We start from the raw sequence: 27,631 nt of genomic DNA, 5'->3' as shown, positions 1-27,631 counted from the left end.
AATTGTTTCTAATATGATGAAACAGTTTCTTAGTGTAATGATGACAAAAATAATTAATAGTAGTTAATTATGACTTGAAATAGCTTTCTCATTAATCATGAGCATGCACAATCATTTTTGTTCGTGGACTAAATATCCAGTTAATGGATTCTGAACCAGGGCTACGTGAGAGCAGCCAGAAGGTGTGTGAATTTGTGAAGCAGAGAGGGCTTGGAAAGGGAGTGTTCAATTGCTAATGCATGTGGGGCCCTGTGAAGCTGATCTGCATGTTAATTGTCTTGCTAGAAACTAAATTTTGCAGGGCAGACAGTGTAGGTGAAGTCTCCCTTTCCTGTCTTTCTCCCTGTTTCCCCTCATCTTGATAACTCCATCACTCAATCTCTGTCATCACAAAAAAGAAAAAAAAAACACTCCAACCAGTCTTCAAAATGAAGCAAGGAATGTGGGAATGGTAGTTTTTTGTAGAGTTTCCATGTCTTGTAAACATTGTCAAAATGACACTTGAACTCCAGTCATAGTAAATGCCTTTAAGCAGGCGAGTGAGTGGTCAGATTTGGCTTACAGAAAGGCCCACAGCTAAGCAAGAGGTGAAAAGAGATTGAAGAAAGACCAGTTTGTAAACAGAGAATACATTATAATAATTCAGAATGATATTATGTTCAAGGCAGTATGAACGAGGTGTGTGTGGTATGAAGGCAGACATAAATATACTTGAGAGATATTTAGGAAGTACAACTAAAGACTGAATTACAACTAGAGACAATAGAAGGATGCAAGAATCACCCCCAATTTTCCATTTTGGTAAACTGAATCCTCTGGGCCTCGAGATAATAGGTAGTTTGGATTATCATCTCATTAAATGATCTTACACACTTAATTTATTGACATAATAGATCAAATTACCCATATTAAATCTGACTACTATCAGAGAATGAAGTAAAAATTATTGATAGGAGTATTTAGGAAAATAATGCCCCACTAGCTATTTGTGTGCCATCCCAGGTACCAGAAAAGATACACAGAAATGAGTAAAATACAAAACATTAGCAAATCATAATTTTTAAGTACCAGAATAAGACTACAAAAATTATTCTATCTTGAAATACAGAAAAACATATTCATCTCAACATACCAAAATAGATAGTGGATTAAAAAAGACTACCATTTAATTTGGTCCCTCAAGGAATGGTAAAATTTTAACAAAGATAGATATAAGCAGAGACATTCCAGGTGGATAAAATGTTCTGAGCAAGACCTGACTGATCTATGAGGTTACACTTAACACACACCAGGAATTCTGAGAACACAGCTCTTCTACTCTTTAATACTCAAGGCACTATCAACATTACAGGAGTTGGAAAAAAACACACTTAAATATACACATACATTTAAAAAATACATATCACTTTTAAAAGATTGAAAGTTTTTTTTTTTGCTTTTTGGGTCACACCCAGCGATGCTCAGGGGTTACTCCTGGCTTTGCACTCAGGAATTACTCCTGGTGGTGCTTGGGGGACCATATGGGATGCCCGGGATCAAACCCGGGTCGGCCGCGTGCAAGGCAAACGCCCTACCCGCTGTGCTATCGCTCCGGCCCCAAGATTGAAAGTTTTAAAATGTAGTATCTTACATCAAAAAATGTTAAGTGTGGCATAGGAAGCATACTGCACAAGAACTTTAAGGAAAAGTGCAGGAGCAGGAGGCAACTCCTGATCTTGGGAATAATAGGGTACACTCAAAAGTTCCGGGGAAAGAAAACTAATGCTATCACATGTGTTTTAAGATGAATTCACCTTGGCAAAAAGTCAAGAAAAAAGAAATAAAAGGTCTAAATATCAGAAAGAAAGAAGCAAAATTGTCTACAGGTGATATAAGTTTTTATATAATAATTCTAAAGAACCTATAAAATAACAATAGAACTGAATGAATACAGAAATTTATCAATGTCACAACATACAAGGTTAATGGCTCAAAACATATATATATGTGAACATCAAAAATTTGAAATTAGAACCTATAAAATAATGATAGAACTGATATGAATACATGAATTTATCAATGTCACAACACACAAGGTTAATGGCTCAAAACATATATATATGAACATCAAAAATTTGAAAATTGTTCTTAATGTATCTTTTGGTAATATCATAAAAAAACAATTTACTTAGGAGTAAAATAAACAGAGGGCATGCAAGATTTTTAGTTTGACACTACGGTGTCACAAAACAATGGTCAGAAAGAAATTATTTTGCATACCCATATTCCATAACTACTGCCAGGTGAGTTCATCCTTTGACCCAACTTTACAGACTCATGATTAAATCTCAGAAAAAAAATCAAGTAAGCCACAAAAAATGCTTACTTGTTTTGAGTTTAGTTGGCTTTTACAGTGATGTCCCAGCTGAAAAGCCTGGGTGTCTGTAGGAGGGAGGGGGGTGGGGGGCCTAAGTCCCCATCTTCCCGGGCCCCACAACCACAATCACAGCCCACAGCTCCCAACACATCAACAATTCAACTCCACAGCTTCACAACTCATCTCTGCAGAGATGCCACACTGCCGAAATTTCCAAATAGACAGGTCTTCAGGCAGAGAACTCTGGAGTCTTCCTGGAGTGGGGATAAACAGCCTCCCTCCACCATCCCACCTTGTGCTTCCAGAAGCCTAAGCAGACACACCCACATCTCGAAACTTCCACCCTGTAAACTCGGAGCCCAGTTAGAGAGCCTAGAGTTCCTGCAGCACACCGCTGCAAATGCAACACCTCCATATCCTACAATAGTGGCATCCCAGTAGGAGCACACAAAATTAGAGGGGAAATTCTATAAATTATAGAAACCAGCTGAACTCAAAAGGGACATCACTGTAAAAGCCAACTAAACTCAAAACAAATGAACAAACAATAACACAGGAAGCTCAGCTAGCAACAGTTTAGTAAACCTCAGATCAGAACTTAGTGACCCCATGGTGAGATATAACAATTTTCACAAATTTTCTTGTCCTGAAGTATTTTTCATAATTCCATTGGCAATTTAGATGTAACAAGCACTATTAAATAATTGTGTGCTCCCCAAGGAGTAGGCTTTGGGGATGGTTGGGAAAATGGGGACATTTGGAAGGAAGATCACAGTGGTGGTGGGATTGGTGCTAGAATACTGAACGCCTGAAACAAAGGTATCATGAACAACATTGTAAAACTATGGTGTTTAAATAAAGGAGGAAAAAGGAAAGAAGTTATTTATAAACTTAAATAAAGTACCCTTCATACTATGTTGCTAAAAGTCAATACTTTGAAAATGTCAGTTCTCATCTAATTTAATCTATGCATTTGATATGATAAATCATAACAGTAGCAGTCTCTTGTGGAAATTGATGAGTCAACGCTAAAATTTAGATGTATTTGAAAAAGACCTAAAATATTCAAACAATTTTAAAAGAATAATACTTGAATTTACACTATCTAATTTTCAAATTTATTATAAAACTACAGTATTCAAACTGTGTAAGTGGCTGTCATAAGAATAAATAAAAGATCAATGAAGCAGAACTAAGAGACCAAACAAATCATTGCATATACATAGTCATTTGATTTTCAACAAAGGCACTTAATTAACCTAATGAAGATACAAAAAAAAAATCTTTCAACAACTTTCACTGACCATATTGATAACCAAATGGACAAAAAAATTAACCTTAGCCCTACAGCACTATATCTAAAATTAATTCGATATGGTTCATAAATTAAATTATAAAAGCTAAAGCTATCAAAATAATAGATTACATGGGCAAATATTTGCCTGGGGATAGATTGTTCTCTTAATACACTGAAAGCCACAAAATCAAAGAAAAATGACAAATTAGACATTAAAATTGAAAGCACAACAGAAACTGTGATATGCTTTTCAGTAGAAAGCTGACACCAAGGGGATAGGTTGTGGGTGGGGAAAATTCTCTGAACCACTGGTCATACTGGTGAAGGGTGTGGCGACCTAATATTTCAGGCATAAATCCTTACACCCATAATAGTATTAGAAATCATGTGATGCCAAAAACATTTTTTATTTAAGGCACTAACATCAAAATACACCATAACAACAAACAACAAAAAATAGACAAGTTATAGTTTAAGATAAAATATTTAAAGACATGTACAATGATAAACATGTTTATATATAAACTTCATTAGCTTAATAAAATGAAAACTGCAATTTTTAATAGGCAAGAAGTTGTGCACTGTCCAAAAGAAGATACACAGTCAATAAATACATTATATAAGTGATCTATATCTGTGAGCATCAGGAAATGCAAATTAAAATCACACTCATCAGATTGGCTAAAACTTAAAAGATTAGCAGCAACAAATTTTGGTGAGGATATAGAGCAACAAAAGATTCGTGCATTGTCAGAGTGTAAAACAAAACAAACATTTTAGAAAAGTCTGACAATTTTAATTTTTTAAGAAATATACGCTATGTCCCAGCCAATCCAAATCAGTGTTCTATAAAGAAAAATGAGCACACACAAAAAAATATTTTCAAACAAATGTCATAGAAACCTATTAATAATCACCATAAGTTAAAATAGTTCAAAATTCACTATAAAACGTTACTCAGAAATGTAAAATACTGTACTACTAATACACTACTAAATACTAATACACTAATTCATACTACTAATATGAATGAATTTTACTGTTCACTAGTTGGAAAATATTGGTTCCAACAAGAGATAAACATTGCTAAAAATATTAATTTGAATAGGAAAAACATAAATTTTAACTTTGAATGTATGTAATCTGAAATACATATGGGAATAAAGAATTTAACCCAAGGTGGAATAAATCCAGGTGGAAATAGAGATTTTCATCTAAGCAGAAAGGGAAAATTAAAGATTTATTCACACAAATCTAGTAGAATAGTGAGTAAACATCAGAGTTAGAACAAAAGTTTCAAGTTTGTCCAAATTTAATGGGAATAATAGAAAATAATAGGAAAGGGGAAACAGGGAACCTAAAAAAGAGGAAGAAAAGTATAACTATTGCTATATGGAGTACTTCTGCAAGAAGAGTATACTATCACAAATTAGGAAAGAATACTGAGGTAACTTCTGTTGCAAATGGCATAAGCACTCAACTCACACTGGCTATACTTCAAAATCAAATTATCTGGTGGAAGATTTAACATCAAATATGACCACAGATCAGTTTGGGTCCGTGGGACTCAGCCTCACTCAGTAACTCAACAGATAAGATGCCTATAACAACTTCATAACCTCCAAACTGGAGCGATAGCACAGTGGGTAGGGCATTTGCCTTGCACGAGGCTGACCTGGGTTCAATACCTCTGTCCCTCTCGGAGAGCCTGGCAAGCTACCGAGAATATCCTGCCCTCACAGCAGAGCCTGGCAAGCTACCCGTGGCGTATTCAATATGCCGAAAATAGTAACAAGTCTCACAATGGAGATGTTACTGGTGACCACTTGAGTAAATCAATGAATAATTGGGTGACAGTGCTACATCATTCAAACAAAAATATTCAAAATTGAATAAATTTTTCTCAAATGGTCTGCTATGAATTACAAATCCATTTGTTTAGTACTATTTAAATAAATCATAATTACTGATATTGGATCCACATGGCAGAGCCTAGCAAGCTACCCATGGCATATTCAATGTGCCCAAAACAGTAACAACAAGTCTCACAATGGAGATGTTACTGGTACCCGCTCGAGCAAATTGATGAGCAATGGGATGACAGTGACAGTGACTGATATAGGACTATGCAATGTCTACTTTAATTGCTTCCCTTGGGACTCAGAGTACAGATAGTTTCACCAAATCTCCATGAGGTTCTGATATGATTTCAAACTTCTAATTGATAAATGAATTCATATTTCCACTTTTATTTATTGTCTAGAAATCCCTTTCCTTAGTTGTGAGGGGAAGCAGAATTTTAATCCAATGAATCAAAGATTCATAATACATATACCTATGTGGGGTCTGTTTTCTAGAAAGAAATTGTTTCATAGAAAAATTCTAGTAAATTAATTTTTTAAAAGGATTGTTTCTTTCCCCATTTTCCTTCCCATTTTTAGGATTAAACAAGTGAGCCAGGGAACAACATAGAGTTTAATTTGAGCACTTGTCCTTATAAAATTATGAAGTTGGATATCATATTCACAAATGAGGCTGGACAGCAGGATATAACTTCCCACCAAATCTCCCAACCAGAGTGTGAATATCTGCATGTTTTTCAGACTACCCAAAGGGTTTAAACATAGACTAAAGTTACATCCTGTCTCCTCAGAGTACTTGACCCTCCAATCAGCCTCTCCCTCAGAGAAACCTGTTTGTTCAGATGATATCTGGAAAATGAAAGCAAAAATTATTGTATTAACTTTACAGTGAATGCAAAAACTTCCTAGAACTAGAGAAAATGCTTCCTGGAGAAGGAGGTGAAATAGACACGTTTTTATTTTGGGTTTTTTTTTAATTTATTTTAATAAATCACCGTGAGATACAGTTACAGACTTACAAATTTTTATGTTTGTGTTCCAGTCAAACAATGTTCTAAGGAAAAGGTAGCTGGGATGGAGAAAGGAGAACTAAGTCAATGAGGGGTGGGGTTGAGGGGAGGGATACTGGGAAAACATGTTTTTAGATAGAGACTAAACTTCTGTGTATGAGACAAGAGGTTGGTTTTACAAGAAGATGGAAGAAAGGAAGGCAAGCAGAGAAAGGAAGAGAAAATGAAGATGGCGGAGGAAATAGAGGGAGGAGGGAGATTGGAGGGAGGGGAAGGAGATGAAGAAGAACACTGAAAAGATGCAAGAGCAGATGGAAGAGGGAAAGGAGAAAAAATGTTTATATGTAATGTTTTTTTCTTGCAGTTTTGTTGCTTAGCCCCCCAATTCTGAATCATCAAGTCTATTCGCTCTCCCAAATCTTCATTTAGGTCTACTGTACACAGAAAATGCCTTGTGGAAGAAAGGTTTTGTTGAAATCAAAGACAATGAAGTGATTCGAGTCTGTCTATTTGGTACAGACAATTGCAGGAACACACACTGGTCCATGAATAGAGGGTCAGAGACTTTCAAAGCCAGAATTTCTGTAAAACAAAAGATCCTCTGGAAATTTGCAAGAGCTTTGTAGATTGCCATAGGGTAAGATATTTACAGTCTGACTTCATTTTTCCTAGACCTGAAGGAGGAGGAGGAAGACGCCAGCTGACTCTGACAACTGCGCCCATAAGCATCCTCATCAATAAAGCTTTAAAAATTCCTTGAGAGGTGTTCCTGCTGGAAAGCTTACATTTTGAAGCTGGATTTTGCTGGTGTGACTTATTGATTTCTGGAGATCTGAAGGACAAACTATTAAAACACCCATAATAAATATGCTGGCTACCCCTTTGCACAAAAACTACTGCTTGGCTTTTTAACAAATGACGTGAAGGGGATAAAGGCAACAGCAAAGCATCGATTTATAGAATGAGGTTCTAAAAATAAATACAGTTGTAAAAATTGACAGAATGACAAAAGAAAGGAGATGGGGAAGCAGGCCTTGTTATTTCTTAGAGTTGAGCACTTCGGTGCCCCAGTGTACTTGTCCTTTAATATACATCATTTGAACCATGGTTAAGAGTTTTACGTTGACACATTTCATGTTATGTTGGAGTGTCATTCTTAACACAGGATATGTATCTCCACCTCCATTTTATGCCTTATTACATGACCTCAAAGGATTCAAAAATTGCAGTTCTGCATGCCCGCACGCGCACGCGCGCGCGCACACACACACACACACACACACACACACACACATACACACACCCCTCTTCTGAACACAATTTTGCAAAGGTTATTAATATTCAACTTGGTTGAATAATGGTTAGGAAAGCAAACATGCTGATGAATCCATTTTAATCAATCTGTTTCAAGCTCCCTTGATGTTTAACGATGTGAAAACTTTGCCATAGATCCATACTCCTTCTGATCTAGTCTAGAGTTGGGAAAGAGCCAGGGTACATCAATGTTAAAATGGACTTTAAAAGAAAATAGTTGTTGCACTTGAAAAGATTTGTACAAAAACTTCATCACCCACTTACAGGCTTAAGTGAAATCACTATATCACTATGTCCCTAAAATGTCCTATCATCTTGGAGTAGCCTTTAAAAATTCCCCTCCCCTAAAACCTTTAGAAATAGCAACAGAAGATAGCAACAAAATGCCAATTACCCCTGGCATTTTGGAAAGACAAAATTTCACATTGTTTTTCCACATACAGAGTCTTTGCTCAGATCAAGCATTGTCTTCTGTATTTAATGACTTTGTAGTAATAGAAATTGGCACCACAAAAGCAGTGCCCCAAGGCCTCAATGAGACAAAAGAGGAAAGAGGCCGAAGCAAGGGCATTTCATGACAGTCTTCTAATATTCAAATGTCTTAAGTCGCCTGAAATAAAATTCTGATAAAAGTTATGTCTGCCATAGAACATGGGAGTTAGACCAGAAATACCCCCCCGCAGCAAATCTTGAATCCAAGTCCTATGCTTCCACTTTAAGTGCCTTGAATAAAACATTACAACAGGAAACCTGAATTACACAAAATTACGGTACCGTGCCACTTACTACCATGAGCCAGATCCTTTAGTATGCTGAAGTTTTATAAGCAATGGACTTAATATTCCACCACTGTCTTTCCTTCTCCCAATACTACTCCCTTAATCACTTTGATTTACCAAATCACTTTAATTTATCAAATCAAAGTGATTCCTTAATCGAAGTGATTTGTAATACAACTAGGACATCTTTATTTCTTCAAGTAATTAGTAAACTCTCACCTGTCTTATTATCAGGAAATATAGTTTCCCTTCTGGATGCCCCACCACCATCCCAAATTGTCTCAATGCCCAAAAGGATTGTTTCCTGACTTAAAATATAATGAACAGAAATAGAAATTTCAATCCTCTTCTAGCTCACATGGTAACACTCCACATCCTTGTCAACACCTGGGATGATCCACGTTATACTCAGCCTAATGGATATGAAGCAGCATCTTATTTTAAATTCCATTTGCATTTCTCAAGGGATGAATCATATTGGGTCACTTGCATATATTCTTCAAATAAATGTCTATTTCAATACTTAACCCAAATTTTAATTTGATTTGTTTTTTATTATTGAGTCTAATTTATTTATATATTCTGAATGCTAGTCCCTTATAGATATATAATTTGCACGCATTTTCTCCCACTTAATGGGTTTTTGTTGTGATGAAAACTTTTGTTGTGATAAAAATTTTTGTTGTGATAAAAACAAACAGTGATTTTTGTTTAGTTGCACACACTTTCACTGTCATATCTAAGAAACCATCGCTGAATCCAATGGCATGCAAAAAAAAGTATGTATTCTACCATCTTTTCCACAATAGCATTTTATATTTTACACTTAGGGCTGTGATCCAATTTGAACTATTTCTTATACATGGTGTAAGGTAAGAGTCCAACTTCATTAGTTTACATGCAGATTTTATGGTTGTTTTCTTACCATTTGTTAAAAAGTCTTTTCTTTCCACTGCTGAATTGTCTTGGCACTGTTGTCAAAAATCAAATAAGAAAAGAAAAAAAAGTAAGGATAAATATATGTACCTTTAATTACTTTTTATTAAAAAATGAAAAGAATGAGCTCAAACCAATCTGCTTAGTCTATGAGGAGGATGAGCAACATGGATAACCCAATTCTTAAGTCATTTAATTGCAAAACTATCCTAAAATTATGTGTAAATTCTTATTTATGGGTGGTGCTAAGATTTTATGATGATTTTGGTTACATTGTATCCATAGTTCATTGATGCATGTTATATTCAGAACGGGGAAGGGGAACATGTTCTATAAGTGAACTGGTCATCCCAACAGCCCACAGCCATACCTGACATCCTCTGGCTTAGAAAAGGCCCAGGTCCACATCTAATCTCAAAAGAATGACAAGCAGCTGAATCTTTTCACGTGAGACCAGTCTGTGGGCTGAAAAACTCTGGGGTATTCTCAGAATGGGGATGAGTTGAATCCCCTCACCCCCTTAAGCCACCAGAAAACAGCATGCAAAATACCTGCCATACCTGCCATGCTGCTTGGCAGAGAAACGGCCCAATGACCAAGAGAAGATGATAGTGACAAATCTTCCCAGGTAGACTGGTACGAGCTGAGAACTGTAGAGCTTTCTGGGAATGAGGACTTGCAGATTGCCCTTTCTGCCTGAAGGCAGAGCAGCCCTCAGTCATACAGGATACCCTCTGACTTAGAAATGGCCCACCTCCACAATTGAACCCCATCAAACTCCAAGGCAGCAAATCATCCCAGATCTATATAGCTCATGAACCATGTGGCTGCAGAACACCTCAAATTTTCCTAGTGCGTTCAGCCCAGTAGGGTCACAGCAGACCTGATTGGAAAGTTGCACAGAAGACCACCAAGCTAAATGATAATACAGATAATACAGAATGATAATACAGAAGGCTCAACTAGCACTCTCCAGCACAGCAGATCCTCAGACAATGACTTTAGTAACATCATGATGGGATTTAGGAATGATCACAAATTGACTCTTATTGATCTAAGTGTTGATAATTCCATTTGCCTTTGTGTTATGGGGTGGAGTGATAGCACAGCGGTAGGACGTTTGCCTTGCAAGCAGCCGACCTGGGTTCGATTCCTCTGCCCCTCTCGAAGAGCCGGGCAAACTACTGAGAGTATCTCACCCGCAAAGCAGAGCCTGACAAGCTACCTGTGTTGTATTCGATATGCCAAAAACTAACAAGTCTCACAATGGAGACGTTACTGGTGCCCGCTAGAACAAATCAGTGAACAACGGGAAGACAGTGCTACAGTACTACAGTGCCTTTGCATTGTAATAAACAATATAAAATAAATTTGATTTGCCCGCAAGGGGGCAAACTGGGGTGGTGGGTGGGAAATTGGGGACATTGGTGGTGGGAAGGTCACACTGTGGATGGGACTGGTGTTGAAACATTTAGTTCCTGAAACATCTGTATTATTAAAAGCTTAATAAATCAGGGGGTTATAAAAAATAAAAAAGAAAGAACTGGTCAGATTAAGAAAATCCTGAACCAGACATTTACATTAATATGGGAAGCAGGAGTATTATGAACAACTTAGTAAAATCACAGGATTATAACAAAAAAAATTTTAAGAAAGAAGAAGTAAATGGAGCCCAAAATTATAAATTACTTAATCTAGGTTAAAAAATTGGTGAGGTTATGAGTCTCGGGCCGAGACCGGCTCGAGCTCCGCCGAGATTCGACCCGGGTGGCAATGCCTTTGTACAGCTGCTTTGCTGCTGAACGACCAAGATCCAGAGCCTGCTATATGACTTGGGGTCTCAGGGAGTGCTTGCAGCCATGTCTCCTGACTGTGAACTAAGCTTTTGCTCCATGCTGCTCCAGGAAGGGAAATGATTCAATTTCCAACTTAAATCTCCCTGGAATTAATAACTAAAATACAGAAATCCTAAATCATCAGTGAAAAACTAATTATCAAATGTTACCCTGTCAATAGGGCCGTATTCTTGGGGGATAAATTCCAACAAGAATAGTGAGTTCTGTGTTGAAACTTCAACAACAATAGTGAGTTTTGTGTTGAAATATGGAATGTAATCAAGGTAAAGAGAAAAGGAAGTGAAATTTATCAGTTATGCAGAGGGGGGTTGGGTGGTGGGGGGCGGGAAGTATACTGGTTTTTTTTTTTTTTGGTGGTGGAATATGGGCACTGGTGAAAGGGAGGGTGTTCGAGCATTGTATAACTGAGACATAAACCTGAGAACTTTGTAACTTTCCACATGGTGATTCAATAAAATAAATAAATAAATAAATAAAACTTAAATAGAAATGCAAAAAAAAAAATTGGTCAGGTTAAGAAAACCCTGAATCAAAACATTTGCATTAATATGGGAGCAGGAGTGTGTGTGTGTGTGTGTGTGTGTGTGTGTGTGTGTGTGAAAGAGAGAGAGAGTAGCACTAGCCTACGTTTCCATGTAATAATAATAATAATAATAAAATGACCAATTTGAAGAAAGGGAGCTCACAAGAAGTGCTCAGGAATCCCAGGGGCCATGGTTTCGCAGTCAGTTCATGGGTTCTAAGATGCAGTGTTGTTCAGTGATAGGAACCGGCAGTGTCGCCCAGCCCAAGTGTTTCTGTGCAGGACATACCCAGAATATGGGGGCTTCTAGAGCTACAAATGGTGACAGTTCTGTGGAAGAGACAGGTGGCACCAGGGACAGAACCTAAGTCCGAAGCACAAAAAGCTTATGCCCTAATCCCTGCACTATCTCCCCAACACTGACCAGTTTTTTTAACTCTGAAAATTCAGACCTTGTTATTTGTGGCTTGTTCACTGTATCACTGTATCACTGTCATCCTGTTGCTCACAGATTTGCTTAAGCGGGCACCAGTAACATCTCCATTGTGAGACTTGTTGGTACTGTTTTTGGCATGTTGAATACGCCATGGGTAGCTTGCCAGTCTCTGCTGTATGGGCGAGATAGTTTCAGTAGCTTGCCAGGCTCTCTGAGAAGGGTGGAGGAATGGAACCCAGGTCAGCCGCATGCAAGGCAAACGCCCTAGCCGCTCCGCTATCGCTCCAGCCCAAAATAAAAATAAAATGGTCTCCTAGATAAAATTACTTTTACAGGGATTTCTGTTAGTTTGGTTACAGTAAAATCAATGAGGAAATTTTCACTTGGTTATCCCATTCTCATTTCCATAGTTTGTGAGCTTCTGAGAAACTCATTAACCCTGTGGGATTATAATGAGCTGGGCTCAACAAAGTATAAAGTAACTCTCATTCTGTTAACTCAGCAATGGAGGTGAGGGCTCCTTCTGGCTTTGCACTCAAGAATCACTCCTGGCAGTGCTCAGGGGACCATATAGAATGCCGAGGATCAAACCTGGCTCAGCTGTATGCAGGGCAAGTGCCCTACCAGCTATACTAATTGCTCCAGTCCCTGTTAAATAAGTGGCTGCAGCTGTTGTTTTACTTTTTTTTAATTAAATTTGTGAACATAGGAAGAAAAGTCAACTGAAAGGATATTTATTCATGAACAACTTATGCAAGTCAGAAAAATTTGTGGTGAACTATATTGGAGAAAATTCCCCTATTAAAGTTCATCTTTAAATTATTTGAAATATGCTATGATTCCCATGTTCTCTTCAACCTTCATTTCATTAGTTTTTGTTGTTGTTTCTGTGGATGATAATACTGTTTCGCTTTAGGATTTGGGGGGCTGCCTCTCAGGGGCTCCTCCTGGCTCTGTGTGCAGGAATGAGCCCTGCGGAGGCTCAGGAAACCTTATGCCATGCCAGGGATTAAACCGGGGTTGGCTGCATGGAAAGCAAACGCTTTATCTCCTGTATTATACATCCCCTGTTTATTTTTTTTAACTGAACTTCTGGTAAGAGTATTTCTTACCTTTGTTCAAATTGTTAAAGTCCTTTCCTGCTACATTTGAAATATTCTATATTATTTTATAAAGTAAACTCGTTTTTGTTTGTACTCCAGCCAAATTTATCTTTTTAAATGGCACAATGTTTTATATTTCTTTAGCATTGACAGTAGAATGTTTTGAAGTTCAGTATGTTGGGAAAAGTGTTTACCACTCAAACCACATGGCAAATTAAACCAGTTTTAAGGATGATGTGGAAATACTGCTCCCTTGAAATACAAGTCTAGGCTTTGATTGCTATAATTATCCCTCAGCAGGGGAATAGTATAGATTTCCCAGCTGTACCAGCTGCATTCTGGGAGTAGGAAGAGGGACAAAGTGAGGGACTCATGGTGTTTCTAGAGCAAACGAAAATGCAATTCCAAAAGGGAAATAATATGAAAAGTCCAAATTTGAACAAAGACATAGATAAAACAAACTAGATTTATTACTGATAATGTCAAAAAGCGATTCTACTTGCCAATGCAGAGTAGAGATCTTATCGATACCAGATATCATTTTGAGATTTCCAAGAATTTCTTTAAAACAGTTCACATCAAAGTGAACATGTGAACCAGACTCCAAATGTGATAGTATAATATTAAAAAAGAATTGGTTCATGTGTTTTATATTCTTTGCTTTCTTCAATAATATACCCTCACTGCCGGGCTAGGGACTACATGGCCCATAGTAAGCTGCAAAGACAGAAATTAGAAGTTCCTGAAGAAGCCCAATAGGCAGGCCAGGGATATGGGTAGGGAACATAGCACTGTAACACTGTCCTCCCGTTGCTCATCAATTTGCTCGAGTGGGCACCAGTAACGTCTCCACTGTGAGACTTGTTGTTACTATTTTTGGCATATCAAACACGCCACGGATAGCTTGCCAGGCTCTGCCTGTAAGGAAGATAAGGCAAAGAGAAACAGAAGGAGGATCAGAAGAGACTCAAGGAATTAAAAGTCACGACCTGGGAAATGGCCCTTCCAGACACAGGTTGAATTAAACACATCTGGCAAAAAATGAACTGTTGCTGGTGCCTGAGATAATAGTGAGCCTTAATTCCATTCCTGTTAACATCTGGATTTGCTCCTAATGCTCTGTTGCCAACAGTAGCTAGAATGTACTGTTTTGGAGTCTGTTGTACATTTAGGAATAAACTTTAGCTTTTAAAAAATAGACTGGAGCAATAGCACAGGGGGTAGGGCATTTGTCTTGCATGCAGCCAACCCAGATTCAATTCCTTCGTCCCTCTTGGAGAGCCTGGCAAGCTACTGAGAGTATCTTGCCCCCACAGCAGAGCCTGGCAAGCTACCCATGGCATAGTCTATATGCCAAAAACAGTAACAACAAGTCTCAAAATAGAGAAGTTACTGGTATCCGCTCAAGCAAATCTATGAACAGAGGGACTACAGTGCTATAGTGCTTTTAAAAAATCAGGGGCTAGAGAAATAGTATAGCAGGAAGGGTACTTACCTTGCATAGGCTGACCTGAGTTTGATCAACTATGATCCCTGGACCTCCATACCTGTAAGCCTAATCAGGAATGATTACTGAGCACAGAGCTAGGAGTGAGCCATGAACACTGCTGAGGGAGCATCCCTCAAAAAAATTCATAAGATACAACACACGTCTTCATTGCCAATTTGTTATATCTGCATATCTAAACCATAGAAACCTGGGGAACCTAGTGAAGGAAACAGTGTATGCCTGATATTCAACTATGAAGAACTTTGTAAATCATGATGCCTTTTTTTTTTTTTTGCTTTTTGGGTCACACCTGGCATTGCACAGGAGTTACTCCTGGCTCTGCACACAGGAGTTACTCCTGGCGGTACTCAGGAGACCACATGGGATGCTGGGAATCGAACCCAGGTTGGCCGTGTGCAAGGCAAATGCCCTACCCGCTGTGCTATCGCTCCAACCCCTACCTTACTTTTTAAAAAAGCAATTATAAAAGAAAATTGAAAAACATTCATAAGGTCCCTCATCCTATCTTTTGTTCTCACTCAGCGATTTCTACTGCAGCTGTGATGTCAGAAAATCTAGCATATAATTCTGCCAAAATTGTGCTCCTTTTAACTAATTGTTCTATCCAACATTCTGCACCATCTAGAATGAAACCAACTCAATTGAAAAGAAAAATGGAGTACTCCCTTACTGTTCCTCATAGCTACCCCCAAATAAAAATTATTTTCCATTGCTGAGAATGAAGAGATATGAGGTCATGAGGTTTTGGATTTTTGTATTTTAGTAACTAAGTCCAGAGAAATTTCTGCCAGAAGTTGCATCATTGAAAAGAGCTGGTATTTCTCAAGAAAAGACTTCATTACTTCTCACAGTGGAGAAGTAATGGGACCGTGCCCAGTTGTGCTCAGGACTTGCTCCTAGCCCTGCACTCAGAAATCACTCCCAGTGGCCTTTGAGAACCACATGTGGTGATGGAGATCAAACCTACATCAGCTGCATGCAAGGCAAGTTCCTTATCCATTGTACTATTTCTCCAACTCCCAAAATAAGAATTTTTAAATGACATTTAACAATAGACTCAATACTTTAAATATTTATCCGTGTAAATCTAAGACCAAAATGAATTTCAAAGATATACAATCAAACAACACATTCCTGCCCATAACTTTCTTTTGCTGGGGGCTATAAGGAGAGGAGAAAGTTCTGATATTGGTCCAACTCTATGCCACAGTCACTATCCCCAGGTCTTGGCATAAAGGTGAGAAGTAATGAAGTCTTTTCTTGAGAAATACCAGCTCTTTGCAATGATGCAACTTCTGGCAGAAATTTCTCTGGACTTAGTTACTAAAGTACAGAAATCCAAAACTGTACGACCTCATGTCTTTTCATTCTCAGCAATGGAAAACAAATTATTAAATGCTTCCTTTTCAGCAGGTCTGACTTTGGGGACTGGGGGGGGGGGGAAACTCCAAACAATAATAGTGAGTTTTTTGTTGAAATATTGAATGTAATCAAAGTAAAGAGAAAGTAAAGTGAAATTTATCAGCTACACAGGTGGGGTGGGGGATTAAGGGGGTGGGGGTGTGGGGGGGAGGTATACTGTGATTCTTGGTAGTGGAATATGTGCACTGGTGAGGGGATGGGTGTTCGAGCATTGTATAACTGAGACTTAAGCCTAAAAGCTTGGTAACTTTCCACATGGTGATTCAATAATAAATAAATAAAAATAAAATAAAATAAATAAATAAAGGCACTGAAAATTTGAAAAATAAATAAATACCAGCTCAAGAGATCTATGCCACATATAACCTTTCCAATAGTGTAAGCTGACTGCTTCACTAACATCCTCATAAAACAATGGCATAAGCACAACACAGCAGGGATAGCTGGAGAGGTGACAACCCTGGCTCTTCCATTGGTGCATATAGAATACAGCAGCTCGAATTTTCTTATTGCCTTGAAAATAGCCAATAGGAGTTAAAAAAGGACTAGTAACAGACCCGTCATTGCCCCCAAGTTCCAAAACAATAGCTCAGAGTTTGGAATAAGAAAGTCAGAGACTTGTTTACCTGATGATTGGAGGCTATGAAGGATTAGACCCTCAAATCCTCTCCAGCATAACTTGTATCTCTTGGTAAGCACTTCACGGAAGAGGCTAAAGCCTAAGGATCAAATTGGATGGGGAATTGATGGAGTAATAGGCCAGAAAAGAATGAAAATGATGAATGCCAAGAAAAGAGAGACCTATTTTCACTAATGACTCAGTGACCTTTACCTATATCCCATGAGAATTAAAAAAGTATTGTCTTTTGACGTTACATGGTTTTCCTTTCTTGTCTTTCACAAATGATAAAAGTCTAATGTTGAAATAACTTAAGTTTTTCAATATTTAAAAGTATTAATGGAAACATTTCTTTATAGGTGCAGTTACTCAACAACGTCACCAAGCATCAGGTCTCTATCTTCCTGCTACCCTTAGTATGTGACTTTTACCTCCATAAATGCAATTCAAATTCCATGTAATACTTGCCTGCATTTCTTACAAGAAGGAAGCAAGGAGAAGACCAAATGACCAAAGGCAAAAGAGTAGTCTTGGTAAGATACTTTGTTTTATTTTTACATAATATCCATCTAATTCTGGTATATTTTCTTATGCTCATTTACTGAGAATTGAAGAAATGTCTTAACTATTTCATTTTTCTCACTGTTATTTAAGTTAGCCTTACCAAAATATAATATATATTGTTCCCCTTGGTGTATAGTTCAATGGGTTTTTTGAATTGTACAGAATTATAAAACTGAATCTATGGTCCATTTTTAGCTTTTTTCCTTTTGTGTATTTTCTTGATGAATACAGATTTCTCAAAATGACCTACATTTATTTTTAAGTCTCAACTCCATTCCAAGCAACCACATTCTATCTTTCTATATTTGCCTTTTCTAAACATTCTATATAAATAGACATTTATAACATGCCATATTTTATGTCTGTCTTCTTTCACTTCACAGGATGTTTTTGAGGTACGTTCATATTGTAACATGTTACACTATTTTACTTGTTTTTATTGCTGAATATAATTCCATTCTATGATAATTATAATCCCATTATAATATAATTAATTATAATAATTAATCATTATAATTATATAATTCCATGCTATTATGAGGGAAACAAAGCATAACACTATGAACTATCAGAACACTATGATCTATCATACCACTGCGATTGTCCATTGTATTATAAAAGGAAGACAGCAAGAAAGAAATGAAAATGGGAACACCAAGAAAAGAATTGACAAAATGTCACTAGTATGTTGTTATCTATCAATAATAATCCTATATGGAAATGAATTAAGTTATTCAATTAAAAATCAAAGAGAGGTTGAATGAATAAATATAAAACAAGATTGGGTCCAGAAAGATTTAGGTGCTTGTCTTACATGAGGCCAATCCTGGTTCAATCCCCAGCACCTCATGTGGTGCCCTGGTCATCTCCAGGAGTGGTTCCGGGGCACCGAGTCAGGAGTAAATTTGGGGTCACACCCTGAGAACCACTGGATGTAATCCCAAAGCCAAAAAAGAAAAACCATTAAAAAATAAAGGACTCAATAACATTCTACCTATAAGAGACACATTTTAGCTGTTCAGATAAATATAGGCCCAAAACAAAGGGATTGGAAAAAATATTCTGTAAGTGGAAACCTAATAAAACAAATAACCCAGAAATATGCAATACCTATTCTCAAGTAAGATAGATTTCAACTCTAAAGCCATGAGAAGAAATAAATAAGAAATGCCTATGATAAAACATTAATATATTAATTTATCAAGATTTTCTAATAATTAAATGTAGGCACACATTAGAGCATCCAAATATATTGAGTAATTGGCAGATCACTGTATCACTGTCATCCCATTGCTCGAGCGGGCACCAGTAACATCTCCATTGTGAGACTTGTTGTTACTGTTTTTGGCATATCGAATACACCATGGGTAGCTTGCCAGGCTCTGTCGTGCGGGCGAGATACTCTTGGTAGCTTGCCGGACTCTCCGAGAGGGGCAGAGGAATCAAACCCGGGTCGTCCTCGTGCAAGGCAAACACCCTACTGCTGTGCTATCGCCCCAGCCCAATTGGTATATCTCAAGAAAAAAAATTGACAGTGAAAGTGTCTCTAATAGCCAAACAATCAACAACTGATATTTTAAAACAAGTGAAAAAATAGAGAAATACAAAACATTCTATTCATATCTATATATACTTTCTTTTTGTTTGTTTTATTTTGTTTTTGGTCCACACTAAGTGGTGTTCAGGGTTTACTCCTGACTCTGAGCTTAGGGGTCACTGTATGCTTGGGTAACTATATGCAGTGTGAGGATAAAACGGGGTCAGTAGCATGTAAGGAAGCACCTTAACTCCACACTATTTATATGGCATGATATACTTCTTTCTTTACTGCACATAGAGCATTTTCCAGGATACATGGTATGATAAATCGTAAAATATTATATCTCAAAACACATAAGAATATTGAAATTGTAACAATCATCTTTTCTAACTACAATGACGCAAAATTAGAAATAAGTAACAGGAAAGAAGTGGAAAATTTTTTAAATGTGGAAATATAAACAATATCTCCTAGTCAGCCAATACATCAAAAAAGAATTAGTGGAAACATTTTTAGTATCTTGAAACAAAATGGAAACAACATATCAAAAGTTATGAGATATAGCAGAAGGCATTTTAAGCAGGAGTTTATTATAATAAACAAATTAGAAAGTAAGAAAAATCACAAATAGTACAATCAATATCAAAAGAAATAAGAAAACAGAAGGACAAAGTCTAATATTAGTACAATCAATAAATGAAGTAGCACTGTAGCACTGTTGTCCCGTTGTTCATCGATTTGCTCGAGTGGGCACCAGAAACGTCTCCATTGTGAGACTTGTTACTGTTTTTGGCATATCAAATACACCACAGGTTCTTCCGTGTGGGTGGGATACTCTAGGTAGCTTGCTGGGCTCTCCCAGAGGGGCGGAGGAATCGAACCCAGTCAGCCTTGTGCAAGGCAAATGCCGTACCCACTGTGCTATCACTCCAGACAACAAATGAAGTAAAAAAATTTTGATTTTGAATATCTACCACCATTATACCTCATAACAAAAATCAATTTCTTTATCAGACCCAATATATATTATTGTAATGCTTAGTAAACAAGTCAGTTAAGCTTTGACTAGGTGACTGCTAATTATTCACTTTATAGAGATAGAGATAGTGATAGAAATATAGAGATCCCTAAACCTGGACAAGGGCTGACAGTTATCTAGACTGGTCCATAAACTGAGTATATCAACAGAACTGAGCCCCAAACGTCTCCCATTCTTCAGAAGGATATCCTGGCTTTGATTTCGTGATGATGACAGAGGTGAAAGGAGCAAGGTGAATCACAGGCCTCAGGCTAAGAAATTACATTATTTCATTTCTACAACACTGTCATCTAATGCAAGTCACAAAGCTAAGCAATGTTTAAGTAAGAAATAAATTGACTCGCTCTCTTTAATGAGAAAAAGAGTCACATGGCAAACACTTGTACATAGGGACGGCTGTAGAATCATATTCATGAAAAAAACCTCCCAACTAGAGCTTCAGGACAAAAGAAACCAAACTAGTGCAAAAATACTAGTGAAGGTCCTATTTCCTTAGCCTAAGTGGGGAGGGTGGGAAAGTTGCATGAACTGGCACATGGAAGCTATGGGGATAAGGACAAAGAAATCCATTTCAGAGACATGTAGGAGAGAATGGAGATGCCTCTGGGATTGATTATGGAGAAGAGAGAAAAAGGGAGGGATGCCAAGAAGCAGTCAAGTATTTGGCATGATATTTCCTGAGCTGTAAATCATCAGATACTTGTGTTATCAAACAAAATGATTCGAAAGAAAAGGAAGAAGGAACGTATCATATAAGTAACAGTATGACATACATTTGAATTTTATTTATCACCCAAACTGACCCATTTTAATGTTAGCTTCAGTTTAATCTTACGCTGATCTCTTGAGAGCATTACAAGACGGAATAACTTGTGACATGTGTCTGTCACTGAGATCTAGTTTAATGAAGCATTTTATTCTAAATGATATGCCGTGGGCGAGGTGAGAAGAGAAATGTTTTCCCAGAGCCATACGGATATGACTTTTGCTTGATTAGCTCTGAAAATTGTCCAAAATAAATTAGTACTTAATAAAAGCCAAAAAGCCAGATGCCAGGTTTAATGGAGAGTCACAAAATAGCATGAAAACAGTGACACAAAAGAACTGAAGGGGATTGTGAATCAAATGTTGTGTTTGTTGAAACAAATTTTATATAGTACCAGGACTGCAGAAATGCACTTAAAATAAAAAAAAAGACTTTTGAAGCATTGTAACAATGAAACACAGTATTGCAACCTTCATTTGCAAAGGTTCCAGCTTGAAAACTGAAGTTGGAAGGTGTTCTCCTGGGTCTTGAAAATTGTGTTCTCTGGGGAAAAAATTCCAAATTACTTAAAAAAAATAGAATATCACTTTCCCTAAGCCCCTAATTAAAGCCACAGAATTTCAAATACAGAAGAGTAAGAAACCAGGACCTACGAAATCTGTGCAAAGAGAGGCATATCCGGTATACTGCAGAATGGGCTATTATAGGATACCTGGTAAGCAGTGGGAAAACAATCCCTCTGAAAAAGACTCTGCATACATCATTTCTCTCCCAACACTGCCACCACCACCAAATACAGAGTGAGAATGTGAGTTTCATACCAATTCCTACAACAAGGTCTTTATTAGACACAATCATTTGCTCACTCCATCAATTATACAATGAGTTGTCGGCAAACACTTAATTCAAGTTACTGACATCATGGATGGTAAATTCTGCTGAGTGATGAGGACACAAAAATTAATAAGATGAACCTTTTCCTTCCTGAATTGAGGTAAGAATGATCGTGGTCTCCATTGAGAGCTGTCTGCGTAGCAGGCATTTTTGCATTATTTATCTTATTTATTTCCTTGAGCAACCCCAAATGTAGACATTGCTATCATTATTTAATGAGACAGAAAATGGGATCCTGAAAGGTCAAATGATGTGCCTAAGCTTATGCATCTGGAAAAGTTGTTCAAGCAGCATTTGCTTTTTGTTTTATTTTCTTTTTCTTCACCAGACTCCAAAACAGTGGGGCTATCAGGATCACCTCAGCATGAAGCCGGAATTGGGAAAGGGCTTTAAGCTATTGAGCTATTTTCTGGGACTATCAACCAGGGTTTGACTTCCTTCTCTTCTGGTCTCAAGTCTTTTGTTCTTAAGTATGCCTAGCCTAGGTTCTAAAGGGAGAGAGAAAACATGAATAAGATCATAATACGCACACTGACACACTGATTTTTGTAATGCTTTCTATATGCCCAGTGATCCTCTAAGTATTTAGCATTTAAATATTTATTCATTAAGTCTGCACTGCAATATTATAATAGGCAGACTAGTTTTCTCTCCATTTCAAAGATAGGGAAAATAATATATAAGATACTTAATAAAAATCACTTGATCAACCACTGGCAGTGCCGAGTGTGGAAGTCAGGAAGACTATTTCCAAAAATCCTTGTTATCAATATCACACAACATGGCCACTCTCAGAGAAAAAAACACAAAGACAGGTCAGAGTTTAGAGAAGAATGTGGGGGGGAACTTTTGTATGAGAGGGAGGATGGAATTTTTTAACAGTATTTTTTAAAGTAGACTTGTAGAAGGAGGGTGAGATTTAAGGAAAGAAACTCTATTTAAAAAGATTTCTCTCCATCACCCTACGTTTTTTCTCTGACTTTGGCACCATTTTCCTCGTAGCATTTATAGATAATTACTGACTTGCGTGATATTTCTTCACTTTCTTATAAAAAAAGACCTTGAGGGCAGGAACTAAATGCTTTTCATCACTGAGTGTCCAGTGCCAGATGCACAAAAGGTCCTCAGTCATCATCTATGAAGTAAGGAAAGGAGAAGAAAGGAAAAAAACAGCTAGTAAATGGGCAGCTTAGCTAAGTACTGCAGGAATTTAGGAAATCTGTTCAAGATTAGTTAAGGAGAGTTTTATGGAATGGATAGAATTTGCACCAAACATACTTTTAAAGTATTGTTGTGGGGCTGGAGAGATAGCACAGCGGGGAGGGCGTTTGCCTTGCACGCGGCCGACCTGGGTTCAAATCCCAGCATCCCATATGGTCCCCTGAGCACGGCCAGGGGTAATTCCTGAGTGCAGAGCCAGGAGTAACCACTGTGCATCGCCAGGTGTGACCCAAAAAGCAAAAAAAAATAAAAAAATAAAAAAAATAAAGTATTGTTGTATATAAATTATAAGATATACATATTTTCACATTTTAGCACTTTCAGGACCTCAAAAATTAGACTCCACTTTTAATAAATAGTATATTTTAACTTCATTACCATCTTTTTTTTCTACAATACATAATAAGATGACATGGCATTTTAAAATTGTTGGCATCAAAGAGGTGGAGGTGGGGTTGTTGGGGTTGGAGGAAGGGATACTGGGGACATTGGTGGTAGAAAATGTACAAAATGTACACTGGTGGAGGGATGGATGTTCGATCATTATATGACTGAAACTCAATCATGAAAGCTTTGTAACTGTATCCCATGGTGATTCAATAATAATAAATAAATAAATAAACAAATAAATATTTAAATAAATAAATGAAATTGTTGGCATCTTAGATTTGGTGAAATAAAAAAATACAAATAAATGGCTTATCTGACTCCTATAGACAAAGTCATTTAAAAAAATAGATGAATTGGGAGGATAAAATAAATAAAAGGAGACTGTGCAACATTCTGGAAGCAGACTTGCTAAGAGAAATAATAGAGAACCACGAGTATTTTCTGAGCAAAGGAGTGACCCTCTGAAACAAAATGACTGAAGGAGGGACTGGCCTCAGTAGTAAGAAACCCTGGAGTGGAAGACGAGGATGACAATAAAGACATCTTAGTGAGAGGCAGAAAGAACATGTCCCAAGCCAAAGGCAAGACTCCCGCTTAGAATCTTGTCACACAGGCACCAATCTTTTCCCTTCTTATCTTAATTACTTCATTGGTAAAATAAAATGACGATAGAACCATGCAGCCTGCTGGCTTTTTGTTAGCTCTAAACTTGGGTGGTCATTTCAGGGGCAACAACAGACCCCTACAGGGAACTTCAAACAGGCATCTGAACCATGTCTTGGTATAAATAGTATTTTAAGGGAAGAATGATGTGGCGCAAAGGTACAGAGGTGGAAAAAAACATGTAGCAGAGGGCAGTAGAGTCGAACCTCGAAGATGGGACTTCAGAAAAAGAGAAATGAATGAGATTTGACTGCTAACCCTAAAGGTCGAGAGCAAAAGATAGAAGCAGAATGATCAGGACGTGCTTAGGAATTTAATAATGAGATGGACATAATAAATATAATAATGTATTTCTTTGCTAAAGCTAAGATAACTAAATACCACTGACTGGACACTTTTCACAGAAGAAATTTATTTTCTTGTGGTTCTGGATGCTAGAGGTCCAAGATCAAAGTGTTGGGTTTTTGTTTGTTGCTTATTTTGGAATGGCAGCTAGAGGTACTCAGGGTTTAGCTCTAGCTTTGTGCTCAGGGATCACTCAGAAAGTGATCCATTGCCGGGGATTGAACTTGGGTGCTTTACTAGCTTTACTATCTCTCAAGCCCCCCAAAACTTTGTTTCTTATGAGGCCGTTCTCCTTGCACTGGAGCCGACACATTCTTCCCGTCACTTAATAATGTCTCTCTCTTCTCAGACATTCCTAGTGTCTCTGGGGGCCCACATCAGATTGGACTAGGACCCACTCTTACAACCTCTTGACATTAGTCACTTCTTTAAAACACTTTTCCCAAAATTGTACTATCTTTGTTTCTTCTTCCACCTCCATTGTCCATTAAAAATTCAGAAATGGCCTCAGACAAACCAAGGAGGAAGTCTAGAGCCAAATTAGAATTATCTTAAATGAAGCTTAAATGTTCAGATATCACCATTTCAGCTGTTGCATATGGGCCATCATGAAAGGCAGAGTACCTGGAGCTGGAGTGATAGCACAGCAGGTAGGGCGTTTGCCTTGCACGAGGCCAACCCGGGTTCGATTCCCAGCATCCCATATGGTCCCCTGAGCACCACCAGGAGTAATTCCTGAGTGCAGAGCCAGGAATAAACCCTTTTGCATCCCCAGGTGTGACCCAAAAAGCAAAAAAAAAGAAAGGCAGAGTCTATCAAATGACACTTTGAGCAAGGTGAATCGGGATGGTACTACATATTGTGGTTCTGTCATGTTCCAGAAAGTAGCCTTCAAGCAATGACAGGTAAGGGTTAGAGAAAAATTACCCAAGCTCACTCACCTCTTAGAGTCAGACCTGACGGGCACAATGACTCTAAAGCATTTGCTTTTCTCTCTCCTGAAACTCCCCAGTTGAACAGTCCCATAACTGCTCAGTATGATAGCCTGATTAATGCTCATTATTTATCTGTTGAAAATCTTTAGTTCCCATCTCACTTCTATTCCCTATTTGTGCTTCCTGAACAAACTATCACCAAGTTGCTTTAGGGATAATCCAATCAGAAAGATCCCCCAGATGCGTCTTTACTAATTTTCTCTATATTTTAAAAATAGATAAACTTTAAAGAAATGACCTATATCTCTCTAGACTAAATTGCCTTCCTTTTATTGCAATTTACATTTTTAAGCTGAACCAATTACTTAAAATAGTTGTGAATGACCTTGGCACATGCTAATGTGTGTAGGTGAAAACTATTCACAGAAAGTGACTAATTTCTCCTACACGATGTTTATTGTTTATCAGGAAGACTTACCCATTCAGAAAAATGAAAAACATCTTTAGTCTCTTGATTTAATGAAGCATATTCTTCAGTTAAAAACCCAGTAGACAATCAAACAATCTTTCCTGAATGGTTATGTCTGTCACTTATTTAAAACAGCTTTTGTTGGCTGATCTATTGCCCACATCTGTACACAGCAGCAGATTTCTGGGGAGACAGGCCCATATACCCCAGGGATACCTGCTGCTGGTCTATATATATAGGCAGATATGGTCTGAGGATAGCTCTCCATTGCAAAGGATGACAGATGGGGTAAAGATCCCCAAAGGAAATCTATGTCAGGAGTGGCAGTTCCATGTGGGAAATGACTACATGAACACTTTAAACTAACAACAGCTTTTTTAAGATTTAATCTTGGAATCTTGTCACAATTAACACACACACACACACACACACACACACACACAAGGGAATATCTGTTAATAGTCTTCATTTAACCAGTAACTGTTGGTCGTTTGTCATTGTCCATTTGGGTTGTCATAAAAAGCACAAAGAGGGGAAAATGAAAAAAATCCTTGGCTTTTAAGTTCAAAAATCATAAATCACTTTTCATAGGATGGTTTCAAAGAATATATATGTGAAGAGAAGTTTTGCCCTCCTATGGAAGAGACTGATTTTATCCCTGAGTCAATGACTGGGATCCATGTAGTTAATTCTGTGACTTCAGAAAGCACGAGTGGTTCATCAGAATGATTATTTTGTAGATAATGGAACAAACATGATGACCTCTCAGTGTCTGTGTTGCAAGCCATAATTCCTAAAAGTAGAGAGAGAGTATGGGGAATATTATCTGCCACGGAGTCAGGGGGACGGTGGGAAAGGGGGGTATACCCGGGATATTGGTGGTGGGAAATGTCCACTGGTAGAGGGATGGGTGTTTGATCATTGTGTGATTGTAACCCAAACATGAAAGCTTGTAACTATCTCACAGTGATTCAATAAAATTAAAAAAAAACAGAAAGCACAAGTTTAATGTGTAACAGAGAAGAAAAAAGTTATAATAAATAATATAATAAATGGTATTTTAATGAGCTTATGATTATTATGGGCATAATTGGAGCTGAAATTGACTGGAAACCCTCTGGATGTGATATAAAGCTTCAGCTCAGAATCTTCGCACCAAAGGACAAGGAAGACACTCAGACACTTCTTTCCCAAACCTGTTTGCAAACAGCTGTCCCTGCAGATGCAAACACTGTGCAATTCTCTGCTGTACCTGCACAAGCCAGAAAGATCTCATGACAACAGAAAATCAGAGAAACAAGAAGAGATGGGCACTACCACTTGCCAAGGACTCAGAAGCATCTGTACGGGCAGATCAGGTGGGTGAGGAGTGAGAGAATATAGGGCAGGACTCCAAAAGTGTTTGTTCTAATACACTTGGGGATTGAAGCAAAGACAACAAGGTACCAGGGCATAATAATAAAATACAAGATAATTTACTATATAATAATTTTAAAAGATAATACGTGACTGGGCTGGAGCGATAGTACAGCTGTATGGCGTTTGACTTTCATGCGGCCGACCCGTGTTCGATTCCTCCATCCCTCTCGGAGAGCCCGGCAAGTTACCAAGAGTATCGCGCCCACACGGCAGAGCCTGACAAGCTACCCATGGCGTATTGGATATGCCAAAAACAGTAACAATAAGTCTCTCAACGAGAGACATTACTGGTGCCCGCTCGAACAAATCGATGAGCAAAAGGATGACAGTGACAGTGACAATATGTGACTAAGAAAAAGATCT

The sequence above is a fragment of the Sorex araneus genome, chromosome 4 (genome assembly GCF_027595985.1).
Source record: "Sorex araneus isolate mSorAra2 chromosome 4, mSorAra2.pri, whole genome shotgun sequence".
NCBI lineage: Eukaryota > Metazoa > Chordata > Mammalia > Eulipotyphla > Soricidae > Sorex > Sorex araneus.
Note: the sequence above shows the minus strand (reverse complement) of the source record.